This window comes from Rutidosis leptorrhynchoides, chromosome 2, assembly GCF_046630445.1.
Source record: "Rutidosis leptorrhynchoides isolate AG116_Rl617_1_P2 chromosome 2, CSIRO_AGI_Rlap_v1, whole genome shotgun sequence".
Lineage (NCBI taxonomy): Eukaryota > Viridiplantae > Streptophyta > Magnoliopsida > Asterales > Asteraceae > Rutidosis > Rutidosis leptorrhynchoides.
In genome coordinates, this window is record NC_092334.1 from 709,930,696 (window position 1) to 709,954,343 (window position 23,648).

Genomic DNA, 23,648 nt, shown 5'->3' on the forward strand with positions numbered 1-23,648 from the left:
TTTTTATAAAAGTAAACTAAAAATTAATAAAAATATTTTTTTATATATATAGCGTTGCGTTTCCGGCGTTTAAGCAGAATTGTCCCCGGCAACGGCGCCAAGAATACTTGATGTGTGCGAGGTGTACTAGGAAATAGTATTATTTTTACAACGAAATACTATTAAATACGATACAATTTTACACAAGATATTTATTTATTTATAGAATGGATATACCTAAACCTTGCTACAACACTTATAGGCAGTGTACCTAATCATACAGTAGTGTAGTTTTTAGTAAGTCTGGTTCATCCACAGGGAACTCTTAAACAAGCTTAACGTTATATAAAAATACAAATATATATATAAGTGATATTATTATTATAAAAGGGAGTTTTTACCGTTTAATGACCGGTTTGTCGATTTTTAAAACTTTAGTCGCAGTTAAAACCTAATGTAAAATATTAAAAATAAATATAACTTAATTTAAAGCGTAAAGTAAATAACGATAATGAAATTGCGATAAATAAAAGTGCGATAAAATAAAATTGCGATAATTAAAGAGTACGATAATTAAAAGTGCAATTAAATATAATGACAATAAATAAAAGTGCGATAATTAAAAGTGCAATTAAATATGAAATAAAAGAATTATGCTTATTTAAACTTCCATAATCATGATGTTTGACGTGTTGATTTTTAGTTTATTCCCATGGGTTAATTGTTTTTTGTCCTGGATTATTTAATATGTCCATACGGATTTGTCCATAATAGTCCATCAGTCATAAATATAAAGTGCGAAAGCCTTCGTCAAATTATTCTTATTCTCGAAGTCAAATATTCCAACTAATTGGGGATTCAAATTGTAACAAGGTCTTAATACTTTGTTTAATGAATACACCAGGTTATCGACTGCGTGTAAACCAAGGTTTTACTACTTTGTTAACAATTACACCAATTACCCTTGAATGTAATCCGCTCCTGTTTCAACAAGTCTATTAACTATTAATCCAATTCCGTGTCCGGTAAAATGAACAATTATTGGTATTTATAGATATCCCGCCCACCGTGCCCAGTCAAGCGTATGTGGTTATATATAAATACATCAAATTATAAGTCTATATATTAAATTAACGAGGTATCATTTAGTTAATATAAAGCCCATTAATAGCCCATAGTCTAATTTCCACAAGTGTCATTCTTTTGTCCAAACCCCAATTATGGTACAAAGCCCAATTACCCAATTTTAATATTTAGCCCAACAGCATGATTACTTCGGCATTAAATAAGCATTATAATAACTTAGCTACGAGACATTAATTTAAAAAATAACATTAACCATAACTTACAGTGATTAAAAATAGCGTAGCGTTACACGGACAGAATTTCGACTTACACCCTTACAACATTCGCTAACATACCCTTATTATTAGAAATTAAAATTAAAATTAAAATTAAAATATAATATATATATATATATATATATATATATATATATATATATATATATATATATATATATATATATATATATATATATATATATATATATATATATATATATATATATATATATATATATATATATATATATCGTATGATAGAGAGAAAGAAAAAGATGTTGAATTCGATCACCAAACTGCGAAATTTATAGGACCAGAGCTGAAAAAGGGTGCCATGCGATTGCATGGCTTTTGTGCCTCCAGGCCATGCGATCGCATGGCCAGCTAGGAGAAGTCACATGTCTTTGTTTTCTTTCTTGCCGACGTTTATAAATAATAATATAATATATAAATAATTATAAGAATTCTTTAAATATTATATTTTATTTATGTGCATAGTTAACTTGTAATTTTTAGTCCGTTGCGTCGAGCGTTGAGAGTTGACTTTGGTCTCGTTTTCGGTTTTTCGAACGTCCTTGCGTACAATTTAATATCTTGTATTTTGTGTTTTGCTTCTTGTACTCTTGTAATTTTGAGACACTTCTAATCAATAATTGGAACCTCTTTGATTGTATTTTGTACTTTTGAGCTTTTTGGTCGTTTGCATCTTCAATTCGTCGAATCTGTCTTTTGTCTTTGCCTTTTATTATTTAAAGGAATATCACTTGTAAATAGAACAATTACAACTAAAAGTTTGTCTTTCTTGAGGGATAATGCTATGAAATATATGTTCGTTTTTAGCATTATCAATCACATAACATAAGTTCACGTTTACACCCTGCAAGTGTAACTAATGATAATTGAATTGAGGCTTTTTGTTCAAACTCGCTGTGGAATGTTTGTTTTCGTACTTGTGTTCAAAGCATAAAAGCATGATATGTATATGTTTCTCATCCCATAGTTTAAAAGTAAAAGTTGTTGAAAAGGTGAGGCTATGATCTCACCTTGGTTGCATGAATAGTAAATTGTACTTCATAAAGTAACGTGTGTCAGGACCCGTCCTAATCCATCTGGTCCCATTGCGAGGTACTGATCTAAATATGTCATGAACGACTCCAAGTAATATCTTTAAAATGAGCAAATGCACAGCGGAAGATTTCTTTCATACCTGAGAATAAACATGCTTTAAAGTGTCAACCAAAAGGTTGGTAAGTTCATTAGTTTATCGTAATAATCATTTCCATATTTTTAATAGACCACAAGATTTCATTTTCATTTTCATAAACATACATCTCATATCAGGCATTTCGCAAACTGCATAGAGATAAAAATCATTCATATGGATTGAACACCTGGTAACCGATCTTAACAAGATGCATATAGAATATCCCCCAGTATACAGCGCGCAGCTAATATACTAAATAATACCTCGAAGTACTAAAGCATCCATACCCTGGATGGGGCTCGTTGGGCTCGATAGATCTACCTTTAAGATTCGCGTCAATTAGGGGCCATTTCCCTAATTCTTAGGTTACCAGACTTGAAGGGGCGATATTCGGTTTAATAATCCAACTATAGAATGTATTTTTGCGTACTTGTGTCTATTTCGTCAAACATTTATAAAAGCAACGCATGTATTCTCAGTCCCAAAAATATATATTGCAAAAGCATTTAAAAAGGGATCAAATGAAACTCACAATACTGTATTTTGTAGTAAAAATACATATGACGGCATTGAACAACTGAACAATGCAGGGTTGGCCTCGGATTCACGAACCTATATCATTCGTATATATATTAATACATATACTTGTAATCGGACAAATATGTATATTATTAGTAATATAAGTTTTAATATTAATAACTTATATGTTTCATTATATTCATTTTATTTATTTTAATAAATCAGATATTAATATAGTTTACTTTTGTGTTATTAAATATATCGTTATATGAATATCATTTGCTAGTTAAATTAATGAAAATATTAAGATATGGATGATAATACTATTAGATTTAATAATAATAATATTAATGCAAATTTTATATAAAATGATAAGTTTAATAATAATAATGATAATGAAAATAATAATTTTGATAATAATACATAATACTTAATAATAATAATTATTATTATACGATCTTATTACTAATGATAATCTTTATAATAATACTTTTGTTAATAATAATAATAAGTCTACAATGATACTAAATACTAATATTAATGATAATAATAATAATAGTTTGTGTTATTTTCGTAGGAACAATAATAATACTAATCATATTCGTAATAATAATAATAATCATACTTTGTATTAATAATAGTAATACTTTTAGTTCATAATGATATTACTTAATAATAACTAAAATGATAATAATAAAAATCATGTTATAACAATAACAATAATTAATAATGATCACAATATCAATAATAATAATACTACTACTGATTATAATACTTATAGTTGTGATGATAATAATAATAATTGAACTAATAATAATAATGATACTAATATTTATATTAATAACTATAATGATAATAAAATAATAATAAAAATAACGATAATTCTAAAAAAAAAATAATAATAATAATAACAATAAAGAGTTTCATATATTTATAATTAATATTTTTAATTATCATGACCATAATCATAATTATCCTAGTATCTTATCAAATTTTATTATATCGTCATTTTTATTATAATAGCTATAGCCATATTATATTGTTCTAAATTTATATCCTTAATCCATTTTGTATTATACTTATCATGTTATTGTATTAGTAAGCATATTAATCATAATCATATTTAATCCTAATAATAATAATAATTAATAATAAGAATAATAATAATAATTATAGTAATAATACTACCTTTAAAGTAATAATCTCCAAAAAGAATGTCGTTGCTCGGGCTTGAACCCGAGACCTCTCGCTCACCGCTAACACTCCTAACCATCAAACCATCGGCTATTTTTCTGTTTTAATCCTCCCTTTAATCTATTTAACCCGTCTTTATTTCTGTTCTACTTTCTTCTTCTTCATCATCTTAATCAAATCAACTAGTGGTACAATTAATCATAACATCAAAACATTAAATCGGTTTTAGGATTAAACAAAACAGAACGACCGAAGTTAGTGAACTGAGTCGATCAAAATAGAAAAAAAACTCGACAGTAGTAGCTGAGTTCAAGGAAAAAACGAAGAACAAAAAAAAAAAAAAATTGATTTTTGAGATAGAGCGTTTTTGAGACTTCAGTACCTTCATAAAATATCTTTCTCATCAACATGGAAACACTCAACAATCATTCTTTTGACCTGAATCAAAATACCGTTCACGAATTTGAATGATTTAAAATCGTTTGACTTTTTGATTTCGAGCTTTGACTCGAAAATTCGACTTTAATTCATCGAATTAAGACTAGAAACTTTACAGAAAGCTTCACTAGGTGATTCCTGATAACTCTACATTAATATATTTTGTGATTGATTCAAAATTGGATTATGGATTAAAACAAGTCACGAAAAAGAAGAAAAAAATTGGTTTTGTTTATGTGAATTTCTCTTTTTTTTTTTTTTTTGATTCTGTGATAAGCAGTCGTGGTTTAACCTCTTGCAAGTGATCAATTTTATGCATCAACAATTATTGATTGGGTTTTTGTTTTGTGGTGATCGTGGAAGACATTAACTCACGAGCAGAGGAAGAAAAGTAGGAAGAAGAAAAAAAATAATAATAGAAATGATAGAGATAGGTATTACTCGTGCTTATATAATTGATCTGTATTGTATTGTATTGTATTTTTTTTAATATTAATAATTCATAATTAATAATATATACTCACAATACTATTAATATTTAACATTATCAATAAAAATAATAATAATGATAAATATAAATATTAATGATAATAATAATTGTATAAATGATAATAATAATATTGATAATAATAATATAATACATATATCAACTTTTATCTTTATAGGTTATATAATGATATTATTAATACAAATGTTGATATTTGACAGTAATAACAATATTACTATAACAACTATATTTGTATTTAAATTTAATTTATTAATATCACGTATTATTATGTAATGCTTAATGATTATATAATATGTATTATAACATATACTGAATATTATATATTTATACATTTTAATATAAATATATTATAATATATGTTTGCATACTAATTATATTATAATTATATATGTAATTATGAAAAATATAAATGTTTTATATATGTAAGTATTACATATATTTATTTAGAATAATACATTATTTCATCATAGAAATATTATAAATTTCTACATATTCATAATATAATAATTATGTATAAAATCATATATATATATATATATATATATATATATATATATATATATATATATATATATATATATATATATGTACATGCTTATTTACAATTAATTGTTCGTGAATCGTCGGGGATAGTCGAAGGTCAAACGTATACATGAACACAATTCAAAGTTTTTGAGATTTCAACATTACAGACCTTGCTTATCGTCTTGGAAACATATAAAGATTAAGTTTAAATTTGGTCGGAAATTCCCTAGTCGTCACAGTACCTACCCGCTAAAGAAAGTTCGTCCCGAAATTTGAGTGAGGTGGTCATGGCTAACAATAAAAATGTTTTCATGACGAATATGAGTTGATAAATAGAGTTTTATCATCATTTAGTAATATAGATAAAACAATTTGTTTGTGTGAAGTGTACGAGTGAAGTTTTCACAAAAGATTGAGATAGAGATTTAACTTTTGACGTAGTCATGGTGGATTTTTCCGGAATTCAAGGAATTTAGAGGAAATCTTTGTAATAAGATTTGGTTCTTCGGCGACTAAGGAAATTAAGATCTCTATAATTAAATACTGTGATCTGTCTTGATTACTCTGTCTGATATTTCCATTATAAATTAAACTCTTCCGTTACATTATTCTCACCATTCCTATACTTTCTTTCTTAGTTCATACATCCAAGAGATTGTGAAAATGCTTAATCCAGTTCTAATCCTTGTCCTTATCCTGACTATCGCAACAATCATTCTCCTTTTCCAACTTCAACCGGAGGAATCTGTTTACTTCTACTTCGCCCTTGGGGTTATAGTATTTTTAATTCTCCCGTGTCTTTATGTTGCTATTCGTATTAATATCCATGGTTTGTAATTTATGTGTTGTTGTTGGGATTTATATTTTCTCTTATATTTCGGAGTCCCTGCTTCCGTCTTCTATAATCATTGTCATTCACATTTAATGCTCTCTCTTATTTGCTGCGATTTATACCCCCTTTCTATTTTGGAGCTTCATGCTTTTGTCTTCTTTCCGCGAGTAATGGTCCAGAATTCATAGGTATGGAGTTTCGAATTATCATAATATACAAGGTAGAAAGGAAAGGTAGTAGCACGATTTGATTTGTCAAATTTCCTGAATCACTGAGAATAGAACTATCAAGAAAATATGTTCTTGATATGTTTAGAGGTTAGATAGAATATAAGAGTCGTGTAACATGACACATGATGACGGTATGTTCTGTGAATCATCACGTTCCATTAGAAACTCAGCATGACTTACTGTAATATAATCACGTTGATCAAGTGTCATTATATTATACTAACTCATGCTTCAATTCCCAACACTACTTCAAAAACATTCTTATTTTAAACTCGAAGGTTTCAGAATTTAGAAACTAAAATAGTTTCTTTTATGATGTAATACAGATAGCGCGAAGAGGTAAATGATTTTAGATAAGAATAATTACGAAAATATCTTCAGAAATATGGAGGATATTTATAATGAAGGATACGATGATATCTTAGAATTTCTAATATCGATGGATGATGATGAAGATTTGTTCGTAGAAGTGTAGAGTCAGGAGCAAGGTATTCGTTAATGACTTCAGCAGATACTGAATCTTTTGGATTATTTGAAAGTAGGTTTAGTCATTGTGATTTGTTGGAGCTGTGACTAAATTGGCTAATTTAAAAAAGAATTGCAATGTTATTTTTGGTAATAACAATACTAAAGGATCTAGTACATATACGTGTTAAACGTTTACTCAGGTTCCGAGTGTTTTCAGGTGCATAATTATAAGCATCAATCTTTTCTTCCGTAGATGAAGTACGGTTGGTTCATCCTCTCGGTTGAGATGTTTTCAAGAATCATGAAAGGTTTGAACGCATATTGTAATCGTCAAGATACAAACGAGGTTTAAGATGAAATCAAGTGGCAAACTTGAAGAATTGTTTAGTTTCATATGTTATAATCAATATTTTAATTCATTTTAATTGTCCAATGTTGACAGTCCACAGTCGATAGTCCACAGTTAACAGTCAAATAATTCATATATAGTTTAATATATAATATTTGAATTAATTAATACGTATCGTGACCCGTGTACATGTCTCAGACTCGATCACAACTCAAAGTATATATATTATTTAGAATCAACCTCAACCCTGTATAGCTAACTCGGTCATTACTGCATATAGAGTGTCTATGGTTATTCCAAATAATATATATAGATGCGTCGATATGATATGTCAAAACCCTGTATACGTGTCCCGATATTTAAAGTGCGTAAAATAAATAACAGAAATTAAATGACAATAAATAAAATTGCGAGAATTTAAATTGCGATAATTAAATTGCGATAAATAAATGTAATAAGGAATTAACAGTTAGCTAGGAACAGTTAGCTAGGAATAGTTAGCGTGAATTCTTAACAAAATTTCTCATAATTAATTTGTTTGTTTCTAACAAATTTTATTTTGTCCAATATTTTCTTCATTATGCCACTTGTTGGATTATGATAGGTCAAAATTCAAATATGAAATTGAATGAAAATGGTTATTCTGCGGTGAACGAATACGTATATCGGTGGTTGTAAGTAGAATAGTAAATGACTGTTGAATCAGATTCGAAGAATGTACAATGTAACTTATTAATGTGAAATCTAAATATTCCTCGGGTATTACCTACCCGTTAAAATATTTTCACCATTAACAGTTTGTACGAAAGAATTTTTAATTACAATCTTTATGAAAATATACTTACATAAATATTTTCTTCAGATGTAATCATGGATTTAATGAGTTAATATGATATTAATCTCATTTGATTCATCATTAGAACTTAGAATACATAATCTCTCAAACATTAGAGATTACATAATCGCCATGAAGAACAAAGATATTGATGTAGAACGATACGTAGAACGAAGATTATACTCGAGGTATAGAGTGTGATGTTGAGGCGTGGATTGTTGATGGTACTGATGCTGTTATTGATGGTACTGTTGGTGCCGGTGATGTTGTTGGAGCTGGTAAATTTTGCACCATATTCTCCAAATTGATTACTCGAGCGTGAAGTTTATTGACTTCTTCTATTATTCCGGGATGATTGACGGTCGGAACGAGTGAATGAATAAGGTTTAGAATTTTAGATAGAATATAATCGTGGCGAGATACTCTGGAAATGAGTGTGAAAATGGTTTTCGGACTGGTTCGCCGGTAAGTGTTTTAGGTTTTTCGCCAAGAGTGCAGGTTGGTGGGTGGAAAGGATCACCTTCTTCTTGTCTCCAATGATTAAGTAGGCTACGAACCCATCTCCAATTCATCGAGAATAGATGATGGTTAATCGGCTGGTTCATTCTGGTCACACTGTTTTCGGAGCTCTAATGGAATTCTATATCGGAATCAGAGGAACTTGAACTAGTGGCGAATTCCATTTCGTACGATTGAATAAAGGATTTTTTCGATATGAAATGATTTTTGAATATTGGATGATATTCTAACTACATAGAATATCATATATATATATATATATATATATATATATATATATATATATATATATATATATATATATATATATAGTACTAAAGATTTCGTAGACTACGGAGGAATTTACGGCATAAGTCAGGAAAGTCTACAGTAACAGATGCGCTAAGATATGAATTTTGTCTATACACTATCGATGCACTAAATGCAGTAAGACGTGTCTAGACTTAAGATGATAAGAAAGTGATTCCCTAAGAATGCTAAGCATGTAATTTTCGACACTAAATGATAAGCAAAACTTTTGACATGCAGACACGGTCGAAGTCCAGACCCACTAATGCATCTAAACAACTATCAGTTAGACACACTAATGCAAGACCTGGTTTGCTATGACCACCGCTCTGATACCACATGTCAGGACCCATCCCAATCCATCTGGACGAAGTCATCAACATCTGGTCCTATTGCGAGGTACTGATCTAAATATACCATGAACGACTCCAAGTAATATCTTTAAAATGAGGAAATGTACAGCGGAAGATTTCTTTCATACCTGAGAATAAACATGCTTTAAAGTGTCAACCAAAAGGTTGGTGAGTTCATTAGTTTATTGTAATAATCATTTCCATATTTTTAATAGACCACAAGATTTCATTTTCATTTTCATAAACATACATCTCATATCAGGCATTTCGCAAACTGCATAGAGATAAAAATCATTCATATGGATTGAACACCTGGTAAACGACCTTAACAAGATGCATATAGAATATCCCCCAGTATACAGCGCGCAGCTAATATACTAAATAATACCTCGAAGTACTAAAGCATCCATACCCTGGATGGGGCTCATTGGGCCCGATAGATCTACCTTTAAGATTCGCGTCAATTAGGGGCCATTTCCCTAATTCTTAGGTTACCAGACTTGAAGGGGCGATATTCGGTTTAATAATCCAACCATAGAATGTAGTTTTGCGTACTTGTGTCTATTTCGTCAAACATTTATAAAAGCAACACATGTATTCTCAGTCCCAAAAATATATATTGCAAAAGCATTTAAAAAGGGAGCAAATGAAACTCACAATACTGTATTTTGTAGTAAAAATACATATGACGGCATTGAACAACTGAACAATGCAGGGTTGGCCTCGGATTCACGAACCTATATCATTCGTATATATATTAATACATATACTTGTAATCGGACAAATATGTATATTATTAGTAATATAAGTTTTAATATTAATAACTTATATGTTTCATTATATTCATTTTAATTATTTTAATAAATAAGATATTAATATAGTTTACTTTTGTGTTATTAAATATATCGTTATATGAATATCATTTGCTAGTTAAATTAATGAAAATATTAAGATATGGATGATAATACTATTAGATTTAATAATAATAATATTAATGCAAATTTTATATAAAATGATAAGTTTAATAATAATAATGATAATGAAAATAATAATTTTGATAATAATACATAATACTTAATAATAATAATTATTATTATACGATCTTATTACTAATGATAATCTTTATAATAATACTTTTGTTAATAATAATAATAATAAGTCTACAATGATACTAAATACTAATATTAATGATAATAATAATAATAGTTTGTGTTATTTTCGTAGGAACAATAATAATACTAATCATATTCGTAATAATAATAATAATCATACTTTATATTAATGATAGTAATACTTTTAGTTCATAACGATATTACTTAATAATAACTAAAATGATAATAATAAAAATCATGTTATAACAATAACAATAATTAATAATGATCACAATATCAATAATAATACTACTACTGGTTATAATTCTTATAGTTGTGATGATAATAATAATAATTGAACTAATAATAATAATGATACTAATATTTATATTAATAACTATAATGATAATAAAATAATAATAAAAATAACGATAATTCTAAAAATAATAATAATAATAATAACAATAAAGAGTTTCATATATTTATAATTAATATTTTTAATTATCATGACCATAATCATAATTATCCTAGTATCTTATCAAATTTTATTATATCGTCATTTTTATTATAATAGCTATAGCCATATTATATTGTTCTAAATTTATATCCTTAATCCATTTTGTATTATACTTATCATGTTATTGTATTAGTAAGCATATTAATCATAATCATATTTAATCATAATAATAATAATAATTAATAATAATAATAATAATAATAATAATTATAGTAATAATACTACCTTTAAAGTAATAATCTCCAAAAAGAATGTCGTTGCTCGGGCTTGAACCCGAGACCTCTCGCTCACTGCTAACACTCCTAACCATCAAACCATCGGATGTTTTTCTGTTTTAATCCTCCCTTTAATCTATTTAACCCGTCTTTATTTCTGTTCTACTTTCTTCTTCTTCATCATCTTAATCAAATCAACTAGTGGTACAATTAATCATAACATTAAAACATTAAATCGGTTTTAGGATTAAACAAAACAGAAACGACCGAAGTTGGTGAACTAAGTCGATCAAAACAGAAAAAAAAAACTCGACAGCAGTAGCTGAGTTCAAGAAAAAAAACGAAGAACAAAAACAAAAAAAAAATTGATTTTTGAGATAGAGCTGTTTTGAGACTTCAGTACCTTCATGAAATATCTTTCTCATCAACATGGAAACACTCGACAATCATTCTTTTGACCTGAATCAAAATACCGTTCACGAATTTGAATGATTTAAAATCGTTTGACTTTTTGATTTCGAGCTTTGACTCGAAAATTCGACTTCAATTCATCAAATTAAGACTAGAAACTTTACAGAAAGCTTCACTAGGTGATTCCTGATAACTCTACATTAATAGATTTTGTGATTGATTCGAAATTGGATTATGGATTAAAACAAGTCACGAAAAAGAAGAAAAAAAATTGGTTTTGTTTATGTGAATTTCTTTTTTTTTTTTTTTTGATTCTGTGATAAGCAGTCGTGGTTTAACCTCTTGCAAGTGATCAATTTTATGCATCAACAATTATTGATTGGGTTTTTGTTTTGTGGTGATCGTGGAAGACATTAACTCACGAGCAGAGGAAGAAAAGTAGGAAGAAGAAAAAAAATATTAATAGAAATGATAGAGATAGGTATTACTCGTGCTGATATAATTGATCTGTATTGTATTTTTTTTAATATTAATAATTCATAATTAATAATATATACTCATAATACTATTAATATTTAACATTGTCAATAAAAATAATAATAATGATAAATATAAATATTAATGATAATAATAATTGTATAAATGATAATAATAATAATATAATACATATATCAAATTTTATCTTTATAGGTTATATAATGATATTATTAATACAAATGTTGATATTTGACAGTAATAACAATATTATTATAACAACTATATTTATATTTAAATTTAATTTATTAATATCACGTATTATTATGTAATGCTTAATGATTATATAATATGTATTATAACATACACTGAATATTATATATTTATACATTTTAATACAAATATATTATAATATATGTTTGCATACTAATTATATTATAATTATATATGTAATTATGAAAAATATAAATGTTTTATATATGTAAGTATTACATATATTTATTTAGAATAATACATTATTTCATCATAGAAATATTATAAATTTCTACATATTCATAATATAATAATTATGTATAAAATCATATATATATATATATATATATATATATATATATATATATATATATATATATATATATGTACATACTTATTTACAATTAATTGTTCGTAAATCGTTGGGGATAGTCGAAGGTCAAACGTATACATGAACACAATTCAATGTTTTTGAGATTTCAACATTACAGACCTTGCTTATCGTCTTGGAAACATTTAAAGATTAAGTTTAAATTTGGTCAAAAATTCCCAGGTCGTCACAGTGTGTGTAAGAACGAATGCTAGTCTTGACCTAAACAATAGGTTCGTATCAATAACGGTAAACACGTTGGGTCAAAGTTGTTCAATTAGTCCTATGGCTCGTTACGACTCGATTACATATAGCATGTGAATCACGTTGCCAAGTTTCATGCATGATACAAATATAAAAGCATGTTAGGATGATTGCATAAGTATTTGGTTAAGTTTAAACAAAAGTCAACTTTGGTCAAGTCAAAGTCAACAAAAAAGTTAACACGTTCGGGTCGGGTCCCGAACTATTTTTCTGAGGTTTTTAATCATATAAAAGCATGTTAGAACAAGTTACATGTGAATCGGAGGTTCGTAGCATAGCAAACATTTTTTGTAATTTAACAAGGTAGGTCAGTCTCTGGCCACGCCTAATGTCGCGCCGCGACCAAGGAGTGCCGCGCCGCGGCAATCAACGTGAACTGGTACCTGGCCAGTTTCAATTGTTCAAGTCTCAACCAAACTTCAATTAAGCACAACCCGCAAACCGTAAACACTTAAAACGTATACCATACATCGTTGGAAAGGTAATTTGACGAGGAGTGTAACTAAACACATTTCATCAACCAAAATCATCATTTACAATAATCAATTTCCAAATTGAATGATCAATTAATGCTCATCATAAATGCTTCAAGTTCATAAATGCATAATGATGATTCGAGAATTAAATGCACACATATGATACGCCATTTCGTAGGTAATTACGCATACAATACAACTAAACACTTACAAACAACATTGCAAAGCATTCAAAGCATCGAAAGTTCATTTTACTTCTATCAAACCCTAACTCAAACTCACAAATTTAACAATTATGTTTATGAAGCTATTCCATGTCAACCTACATACCAAATTGAAGCTAATGATGCTAGTAACACATTTAATACATGCACTTTTAACATCTAACAACATTTAAGCAACCAAATCTCACAATCAAACACACCCATTTCAGGTTTGAGCTAGTTACATCAAAATGACAAGAACAAGCATATAAATCATATATTCATGTTAGACTTGAGCCATAGGCACTAATTAACACTTTTATAAGTTAAAAACATCAAGAACACAAAATCTAGTATTTTTAGAAAATTACCCAAATGCAATAAAGTTGGTATGGATTTGAAGAGTAAGATGGAAGGATTTCAAATATATAATTTGTTTGAATTGATGGTTGCTAGATCTTGAATAGATGATCAATCTTGTTGAGTGAATTGAGAGAAAATGGAAGTTGATAACGCCAAAATCATACATGTTTATTGCCATTATTTCGATCCAAAGTTGTTCCATTTGTATGTAATTATTGTATTTATGTATTGTAATTCATGAATATTTGTAAAAGTCCATTGTGAATGAATAAGTGAAGACCAACAGCGAAAACCTTTTAGTTGCCTGTATTATGTGTTAATTATTAAGCATATTGTCTACATTTTAAAAGTTAAGTCTTAACACATCAACCTTTTGGCGCCGCTGCCGGGGAGCGGTTTTGTTAAAAGATTTTAATAAACTTTGAATTATTCGATCCTTTTGTAGGAATTCAATTCCTAGAAAAGTTACTTTTTATTGTAAGCTTGTGTTTTTGCAATTGGTTTGTTTGTGGTGTTGTGATTGCAGGATAGGTATTGATGCATGAATCTACGTTCTTCCAACTCTAATTTAATTCCTTCATATCCTGAACCTGAAAGAGAGCTTCACGAACGCTTAAGAGCTCAAGAAGTAGAATCTCTTGCTCAGGGTTTAGAATCACTTTCATTAGATTATAAGTCTGAACCAATTGTTCAACCAATCATAGAACCAGTTATTAAAGAAGAGGAAGAGATGACTGCTATAAATCAAACGATGGATGCATTAATGAAGGCAACAAGGACAGGTCAAGGCCACGCAATTATTCAACCCACGATGACTGATGGTTTTCAAATAAAGGGTCAATTTCTCCACAAAGTGACTAATACATGCCAATTCGGTGGAGCCCCAAATGAGGATGCTAACGAGCATCTTCGTAAGTTTGTAAGCATTTGCAAGCTTTTCAAAATCAAAGATGTCACCGATGAAGTTGTATGTTTAAAAATCTTTCCATGGTCCCTAAAGGATGATGCAAGAGATTGGCTAGACTCATTACCGGAAGGTTATATTGAAGATTGGAATGATATGATGGACAAGTTTTTGTCAGAATTCTTCTCTGCTTCAAAAGCAACAAAGTTGCAAAGTGATATAAATCACTTCAAGCAAAAGTCTAACGAGACTCTTTATGAAGCTTGGACCCGATTCAATAAAATGCATAGGGTATGTCCTCAACACGGGTTGAATACATTCCAAAAGGTCCAAATATTCTATAAAGGAGTCAATGTGGCTACCCAAAAGGATATAGATGTTGCAGCAGGAGGATCAATCATGAAAAAAATGCCCGAAGAAGCTCACACAATAATTACCGATATAGCAGCCCATTCTCATAATTGGCATCAAGAGATGGAGTTCTCTAGATCATCAACGGTTGCTAATGTCGAAAGCAACGATGAAATCGCTGCATTAAAAGTTCAATTGGCAAATCAAGCAAGGCAAATTGAGAAGGTAACCAAAGAAATGCACGCTATCAGGGTAGGGTGTGAATTGTGTCAAGGTCCGCATCTCACTAGAGATTGTGATCAAACAACGATGAAAGGCAAGTAAATTTTTTAGGTTACTTGCGAAAAGGTGAAATGAATTTTGACGACTTTTCGGCGGTTGAAGCAATAAACCGAAAATATCCTCCTGTCAACAGTTATCAAATAGGAGGACCTTCAAGTTCAAACAACAATTACCACGGAGGAAATTCAGGTTACCAAAATAACCGGAATTTCCCAAATCAAAATCAAAGAAATGCACCACCGGGTTACAATCACATAAACAATCGTAATCAACGTCCACGAAATTACCTAAATAATTTCCAACACAATCAACCACAACCACAACCACAAGCACTTATACAACCACAACCCGAGAAGAAATCCGGTTTAGAAGATCTTTTGAGAGATTTTATGGTTAAGCACGAGCAAAATGCGGATCTTCAAACTTAGCAAATTTGAAATCAACAAGCTACGATTTAGAACTTAGAAAGGGATATTGGAAGGATCTCACAGTTACTAGCATAGAGACCACCTGGTGCTCTCCCCTCAAATACTCAAGTGAATCCCAGTAACAATCAAACAAGGAATGAGCATGTAAATGCTATAACTACTAGAAGTGGTTTAACCACTAACTCGGAGACCCTTAAGTCCCCGAAAGTTCCTTTATCTCCTTCTGTTTTGCAGGTGCCTGTTGATGTAGATGAGCATGTTGAAAAAGAACAAGAGAAAGATGATCCACCGGAGGTCATATCGAAGAAAAGTGAAGAACTACCAGTGAAGGTGTACAAGGCACCTATTCCATACCCAAAAAATATCAGAAATTTGCGGATATGATCAAGCAAATCAGCATTAACATGCCACTCGCGGAGGTTCTTAAAGGTATGCCCCATTACGGGAAGTTTTTGAAAGATCTCATATCCTCGAAAGGTAAATACCACGAAGTTTCTGCCACATTCCTCCATGAGGAGTGTTCGGCCATCTTGAAAAAGCAAAATGTACCTCCAAAATTAGGAGATCCGGGTAGTTTTATCATACCATGTATGATGGGTGATTCGGTAGTGTACGATGCACTAGCCGACCTAGGTGCAAGTGTTAACCTAATTCCTTACTCGTTATATTTGAAACTTGACATGGGAGACTTAAAACCAACCCAGATGGGTATTCGATTAGCAAATCAATCATCTGATACTCCCATAGGTATAACCAAGGATATTCTTGTAAAAGTTGGCTCACTTATCTTTCCCGTCGACTTTGTTATTCTAGAAATGCAAGAGGACACAAAAGTTCCTATCATTTTAGGACGCCCTTTCCTTAACACCGCAGATGCTATCATTAATGTCCAAAAAGAGCAATTAAGTCTAGGTGTGGGAAACGAGAGAATAATTTCTCACATTGACAAAGCCATGAAACGACCCACTTCCACCGATGACTCTTGTTTTCAAATTGATGTTATAGACCTTTGTGTTGAGAATGAATTGCAGGAGCTACTTGAAATTGATACCTCGGGGTTAACCCCAGTAAGTGAAAGTGAATATTTCAATATTGATGAAGATTTTGATGAGTTGATGAAGGTGGTCATAGACGATGAGACCATAGAAGAAGAAATTCCCAAGGAAGAGGAATCATTTGAAGATATCGGAAATAAAGATAGATTCCGAATAAAGAATTCCTTGGAAGAACCACCCGTACTAGAGCTTAAGGAGCTACCCAAACACTTGGAGTATGCTTATCTCGAAGGTACATCTCAATTACCGGTAATTATTGCTTCACATCTTTCTGGTAACGAGAAGGATTGGTTAATCTCTGTTTTGAAAACCCATAAAAAGGCTATAGCCTGAAAAACGACCGACATTCCAGGGATAAACCCGTCTTATTGTACACATAAAATTCTCGTTGAGAATGATTTCAAACCAGTAGTACAAAGACAATGAAGGCTAAATCCCAACATGAAAGAGGTTGTTAAAAAGAGGTAGTCAAGCTTCTTGACGCCGGGTTAATCTACCCCATCTCCGATAGTCCTTGGGTTAGTCCAGTACAAGTAGTACCCAGAAAGGGGGGTACAACCGTTATTGTAAATAAAAAGGACGAACTCGTTCCAACTAGAACGGTTACCAGCTGGAGAGTCTGTATTGATTACAGACGTCTCAATGATGCCACTAGAAAGGATCATTTCCCGTTGCCTTTTATTGATCAAATGATTGAACGATTAGCGGGAAAAGAATACTATTGCTTTCTAGATGGTTTCTCTGGTTACTTCCAAATTCCAATTGATCCCAACGACTAAGAAAATACCACATTCACTTGTCCTTTCGGGACCTTTGCCTATCGCCGCATGCCATTTGGTTTATGCAATGCACCCGAAACCTTTCAAAGGTGCATGATGGCAATTTTTGATGATATGGTAGAGGATTGTATGGAAGTCTTCATGGATGACTTTTCCGTATTTGGAGACTCCTTTGAATCGTGTCTTTTTAACCTTGAACGTATGCTTATCCGATGTGAGAAAGCAAATTTGGTCATGAATTGGGAAAAATGCCACTTCATGGTGAAGGAGGGCATTGTACTTGGTCACAAGATATCTCGAGCGGGAATAGAGGTAGATAAAGCTAAAATTGAAGTTATCTCTAAGCTACCTATACCGATGAATGTCAAGGCCATTAGAAGCTTTCTTGGTCACGCGGGATTCTATAGGCGATTTATCAAAGATTTCTCTAAAATCACCCGCCCAATGACCAAACTTCTTGAAAAGGATGCTCCATTTGACTTTGATTCTAATTGCGAGAATGCATTCTCCATTCTAAAGTCAAAACTCACACAAGCTCCCATTATCGTATCTCCGGATTGGAGTATGCCTTTTGAGTTAATGTGTGACGCGAGCGACTATGCCTTAGGTGCTGTCTTAGGACAACAACCCGATAATCATTTTCATCCAATTTATTATGCAAGCAAAACTCTAACGGGAGCTCAAATTAATTATACCACCAAGGAAAAGGAGCTCCTGGTGGTTGTTTATGCGTTTGATAAATTTCGATCATATTTGGTGTTGTCCAAAACCATTGTTTACACAGACCATTCAGCCCTTAGGTACTTATTCTCGAAACTAGATGCAAAGCATCGTCTCGTAGGTTGGGTTCTTTTACTTTAAGAGTTTGACATTGAGATACGTGACAAGAAAGGAGCTGATAATCTAGCCGCCGACCATTTATCCCGACTTGAAAACCCCTAATTAGATAAACTCGATGATACAATCATCAAGGACACATTTCCTGATGAAACTCTAATGTGGGTTGACAAGGAATCTGAAATCCCATGGTTTACCCATTTTGCAAACTATCTTGCTTCAGGCATTCTTCAAAAAGGACCTTCTTATCAACAAAAGAAGAAATTCTTTACGGATTTGAAGTCCTATTTCTGGGAAAACCTCGACCTATTTCGTGTTGGTGTGGATCAAGTGATTCGCCGTTGTGTGTACGGAAAAGAGGCTCAATAAATTCTTGAGCATTGCCATCAAGGGCCCACCGACAGTCATTTCGGACCAAACCACACCGCAAGAAAAATCCTTGACTCGGGATTTTATTGGCCCACGATCTTTAAAGATGCCCATAATTTCGTTCAGACTTGTAATGTATGCCAACGAACGGGTAACATCACGAAAAAGGATGAGATGCCTCAAACCGGCATCCAAGTTTGTGAAATCTTTGATATTTGGGGAATCGATTTCCTGGGACCATTTCCAAGTTCCCATAGGTGCAAGTACATCCTAGTAGCCGTTGACTATGTATCTAAGTGGGCTGAAGCGAAAGCTTTACCTACGAATGATGCTAGGGTGGTGGTGAACTTATTGAAAAATCTCTTCTCATGCTTTGGAATCCCAAAGGCGCTCATATCCAATCGAGGAACACATTTTTCCAACAACCTTCTTGAAAAGGTGTTGAAGAAGTATGGCGTAACTTATCGTTTCTCTACTCCGTACCACCCGCAAACGAGTGGTCAAGTGGAGAACACGAATCGTGCCTTAAAACGCATACTTGAGAAGACGGTTGATAACAACCCTAAGATTTGGCAACGCAAGTTAGATGATGCGTTGTGGGCCTTTAGGACTGCTTTTAAAACACCAATCGGTACCACACCATTTAGACTGGTATATGGTAAAGCGTGCCATCTTCCGGTTGAAGTGGAACATAGAGCATACTGGGCATTGAAGCTTTGTAATTTAGACATGGAAAAGGCTGGTGAAAACTGATTCATGCAAATGCATGAATTGGAAGAGTTGAGGTTAGAAGCGTACGAGAATTCGATCTCGTATAAGGAGAAAACGAAAAGGTGGCATGATGCCCGATTGAAAGAAGTGAAAGAGTTTAAAACCGGTGATAAGGTTTTGGTTTTTAAGTCACGGTTTAAATTTTCTCCCGGAAAGTTGAAGTACCGATGGACTGGACCTTATTTGGTGAAACAAGCATTTCCATCGGGATATGTTGAGTTGTTTGGAAATGGAAACACTTTTAAAGTGAATGGTCATCGATTAAAACTCTATTTTGATGGAGTTAATACCACGGTTCAAGATAACATCGCTTTCTCCCCCAACGCTAATTAGCTTGGAAGGAGTCGCGTGAACGACTCGCTAATAAACTTCAAAAATTGTAAATAGTTTAATTCGTGTGTCTCATTCCTTAGGAATGATTGTTTTGAGTGATTTTTTGAGTTTTAGTACGAACCAAGTTGTTTAGGGACCTTCCGCAATGTTTAATACGCAAAAAAACATCAAAAACTGGTGCAACAGGGCCAGATGCGCAGCATCTGTAAGGGATGCGACGCATCTGAAGACAAGAAAATTCCCGACAGTTTTAAATGCGCCGAGAATTGGTCATGCGCCGCATTTGGGCCACTAGATGCGCCGCATCTGCTTCAGATGCGCCGCATCTGCTTCAGATGCGCCGCATATGAGCCAGATGCGCCGCATCTGTGTCTGAATATGGGAGTCTGCCTATTTTTTTTTGCACAAATACGGGAGTTTATCAATTTTACTCATTTTTTCACCTACAACTCCGAACTTAATCTCATTTTCTCTCAAGGATTCCATCTCTAAACACTAAATCAACCGATAAAAACCCATCTTTGAGCATCTAATCCGTCTATCAACATGAGAAAGGTAAGATTAATCTTCATTTCTTCATGGTTCTTGTGTTCTTCATTCTCAAATTCGGATTTAGCTTTTTCTAAGTGTGGGGATATTTAAATCTTCATGGTTTGGTCATTATATGCTTGTATTGTTGTTACTAATCCTTATTCATGCTCGAATTTCATGATTAATTGCTCAAAAATTTACTTTAGAAATTAAGGTTCTTCATGAGTTTGGGGATTTCGAAAGAATGACCATTACTTGTTTAAATTGGGATGTTTTAGAGTTCAATTACTAGTATACATTAGCAAATCCGCATGCACCTTAGTTGAATTACACGATTACACAAATTATTGAATTTTAGGGTTCTTAAATTGGGGATTTTGACTTTTGTTGACTAGTGAGTGTTCTAAGTGGAATTAAAGCAATTCATTGATTATGCTAAACTCATACATGCCTTAACTTAGTGTTTGTTTGAATTGAAAAGTTTTATTTACGGAAGTTAAGGATTGTATGCTTAGGCTTTTTGATGAAATTATATACTTGAGTCAACTTTAGTGTCTAAATGTATGATAACCATTGATTGCATATTGTTTGACCTGCTTATTGATGAATGCTAATGGTTTCATATACTAATTTTGGGATGTTTGACATGTTTGACATGTTTGACATGAGAGTTTGTGTAATGCGTACGATATAACATGTTCTACATGGTTTTGGCTTGTGCAATATGAAAGATGTTTTGAATTTCTTTAACGCTAATCAACTTGGTTTGTTGTTTTGTTTGTTTGGTTTTGTTGTGTTTTTGTAGAATAGAGCATCATCATCAAGCCCAAAATCAAAGAAGCAAAAAGGCCCAGCAATTATAGATCCGGAAACAAGTGAGGAAGAAAATGCTGTTGAAGAAGAAGAAATGGATATTGACAACCGGCAATTAAATGTCCGTGGATTAACCACTCCGGATCCACGGATCAATGCAGTTTTGAGGCATCCGGAATATCATGAACGGATGAAGGCACTTCCACACAAAGACGTATATCCGGGGAAATATATCAATTGGACGCCATTAGAAGAAGCCGGTGAATATCAAAATTTTCGCAACCTTTTCCGAGTAACGTATCAAGGCGATCGAATACATGCATGGGAAAACCTGTTCAGAATGCAAGAAAGAGTGTACCCACTTTTAGTCAAATAATTCGTTGGTTCACTTAGAGTTGATTACACGTCACTAACATCAGGTACCTTTATGAGATTTCGTCTTGGAGGACAAGACCGGACATTAACACTGCTGCAATTTGTAAAGGCGTTGGATATCTATGAAGGGATGCCACACCAATTGATGCAAAATTACTTTAATCAATGTATATACTATGTTTCTTCTTTTAATCATTCAGAAGCATGGGTGGACATGAGCAATAGCGCATATAGTGCAAGCAAGCAGACTTGTAGCAAGCTACGTACTTACCAGCATCGATGCGTCCAAAGATTCATTTCAAGTACCATAAACTGTCGAAAAGACAGTAGCAAAAAAGTTACCAACTTGGATATCTGGTACATTCGTGCAATAATGGATCACACCCATGTTCATATTCCACGAATGATTCTCACTTTCCTTCTCGAAGAAAGGAAAAAGATTACACCAATTATGGGCGGCCATTTTGTAACCAGGATTGCCCAACATTTTCGTATCAATACAAGTGGTTTAGAGGAGAAACATATGATTGCCTTTGATAGAGTAAGTTATACAAGGGCAACATTTTGATGAGGGGGTCGAACGGCCTTCTAACTAGGTATGTGGATCCCGAGAACAGGCAACCGCAACAACCACAACCACAACCGCAGCCAGATCCACAGCCGAATGTTGGAAGTAGTTCGGGTCCGGGAAATGATTGGGAGGCTTACATGGCGCGACAATTTTCAGATTTGCGACTCCATAATGATCGAAACACTCAAAAGGTAATTGATCACTACGATACAGGTAACGGGGAGATGCAACATTACATTGATGTAGGGAATGATCGAACATGGTACACTCAAGCGGGGCAGCAAAATCAACTTAACTGGATACATGAACAGACTGTGTCATACGCTGCAGATCCCGCTAACTATACCCCCTCTCCTTGGCCTGCATACGAACCATGGGTTCGAATGGGTGATCCATATCCTGCGCCTTATCCTCCTCCTGCATTCCCACTAACCCGCCTAATGAAGACACTGCTGTCGTCCCTGCTCAAGCAACTTATCAGGGGTACAACCCTTCAATATTTCAGGATGACGACGCGGGAAACCAAAACGAAGGTGGAGTTGGACCAAGTAACTCTTTTTGGGGATTCTTCTGAAGTTGACGTGATAATTCTAGAAGTTTGTGAAAGGTTTGATTGATGTTGGTTTGTTTCAAAAACAATTTATTTTTATGTTTGGTGTGTAATAACTTGATAGTATTTTGGATGATTGTAATTTGAATAATTTAGATAATTAAAAGTGGGGTTTTTAGTACATGGAGTACACCCCCATTTATTTGTGTGAATCGTATGTTTGGTTTGAACAGGTGAGCATCGTGCTAATTGCTGCGATTTTCAAAGACTGGCAGTAAGTTCAGCACATACTTGATTAATGAATGAATTGTGGTAGCAAGAAGAGGATGATGTTCTTATGCTGGCATTCAGTTCAGCGCCATCATCCCGTAAGCTTCGGTTTTAAACCTTGAAAGTAATAACTCTCTTATACACTATTTAACCCTCTTGAATTTCATTTTTCTGATTTCATGTAACGAGGGCGATACATGAACTCAAGT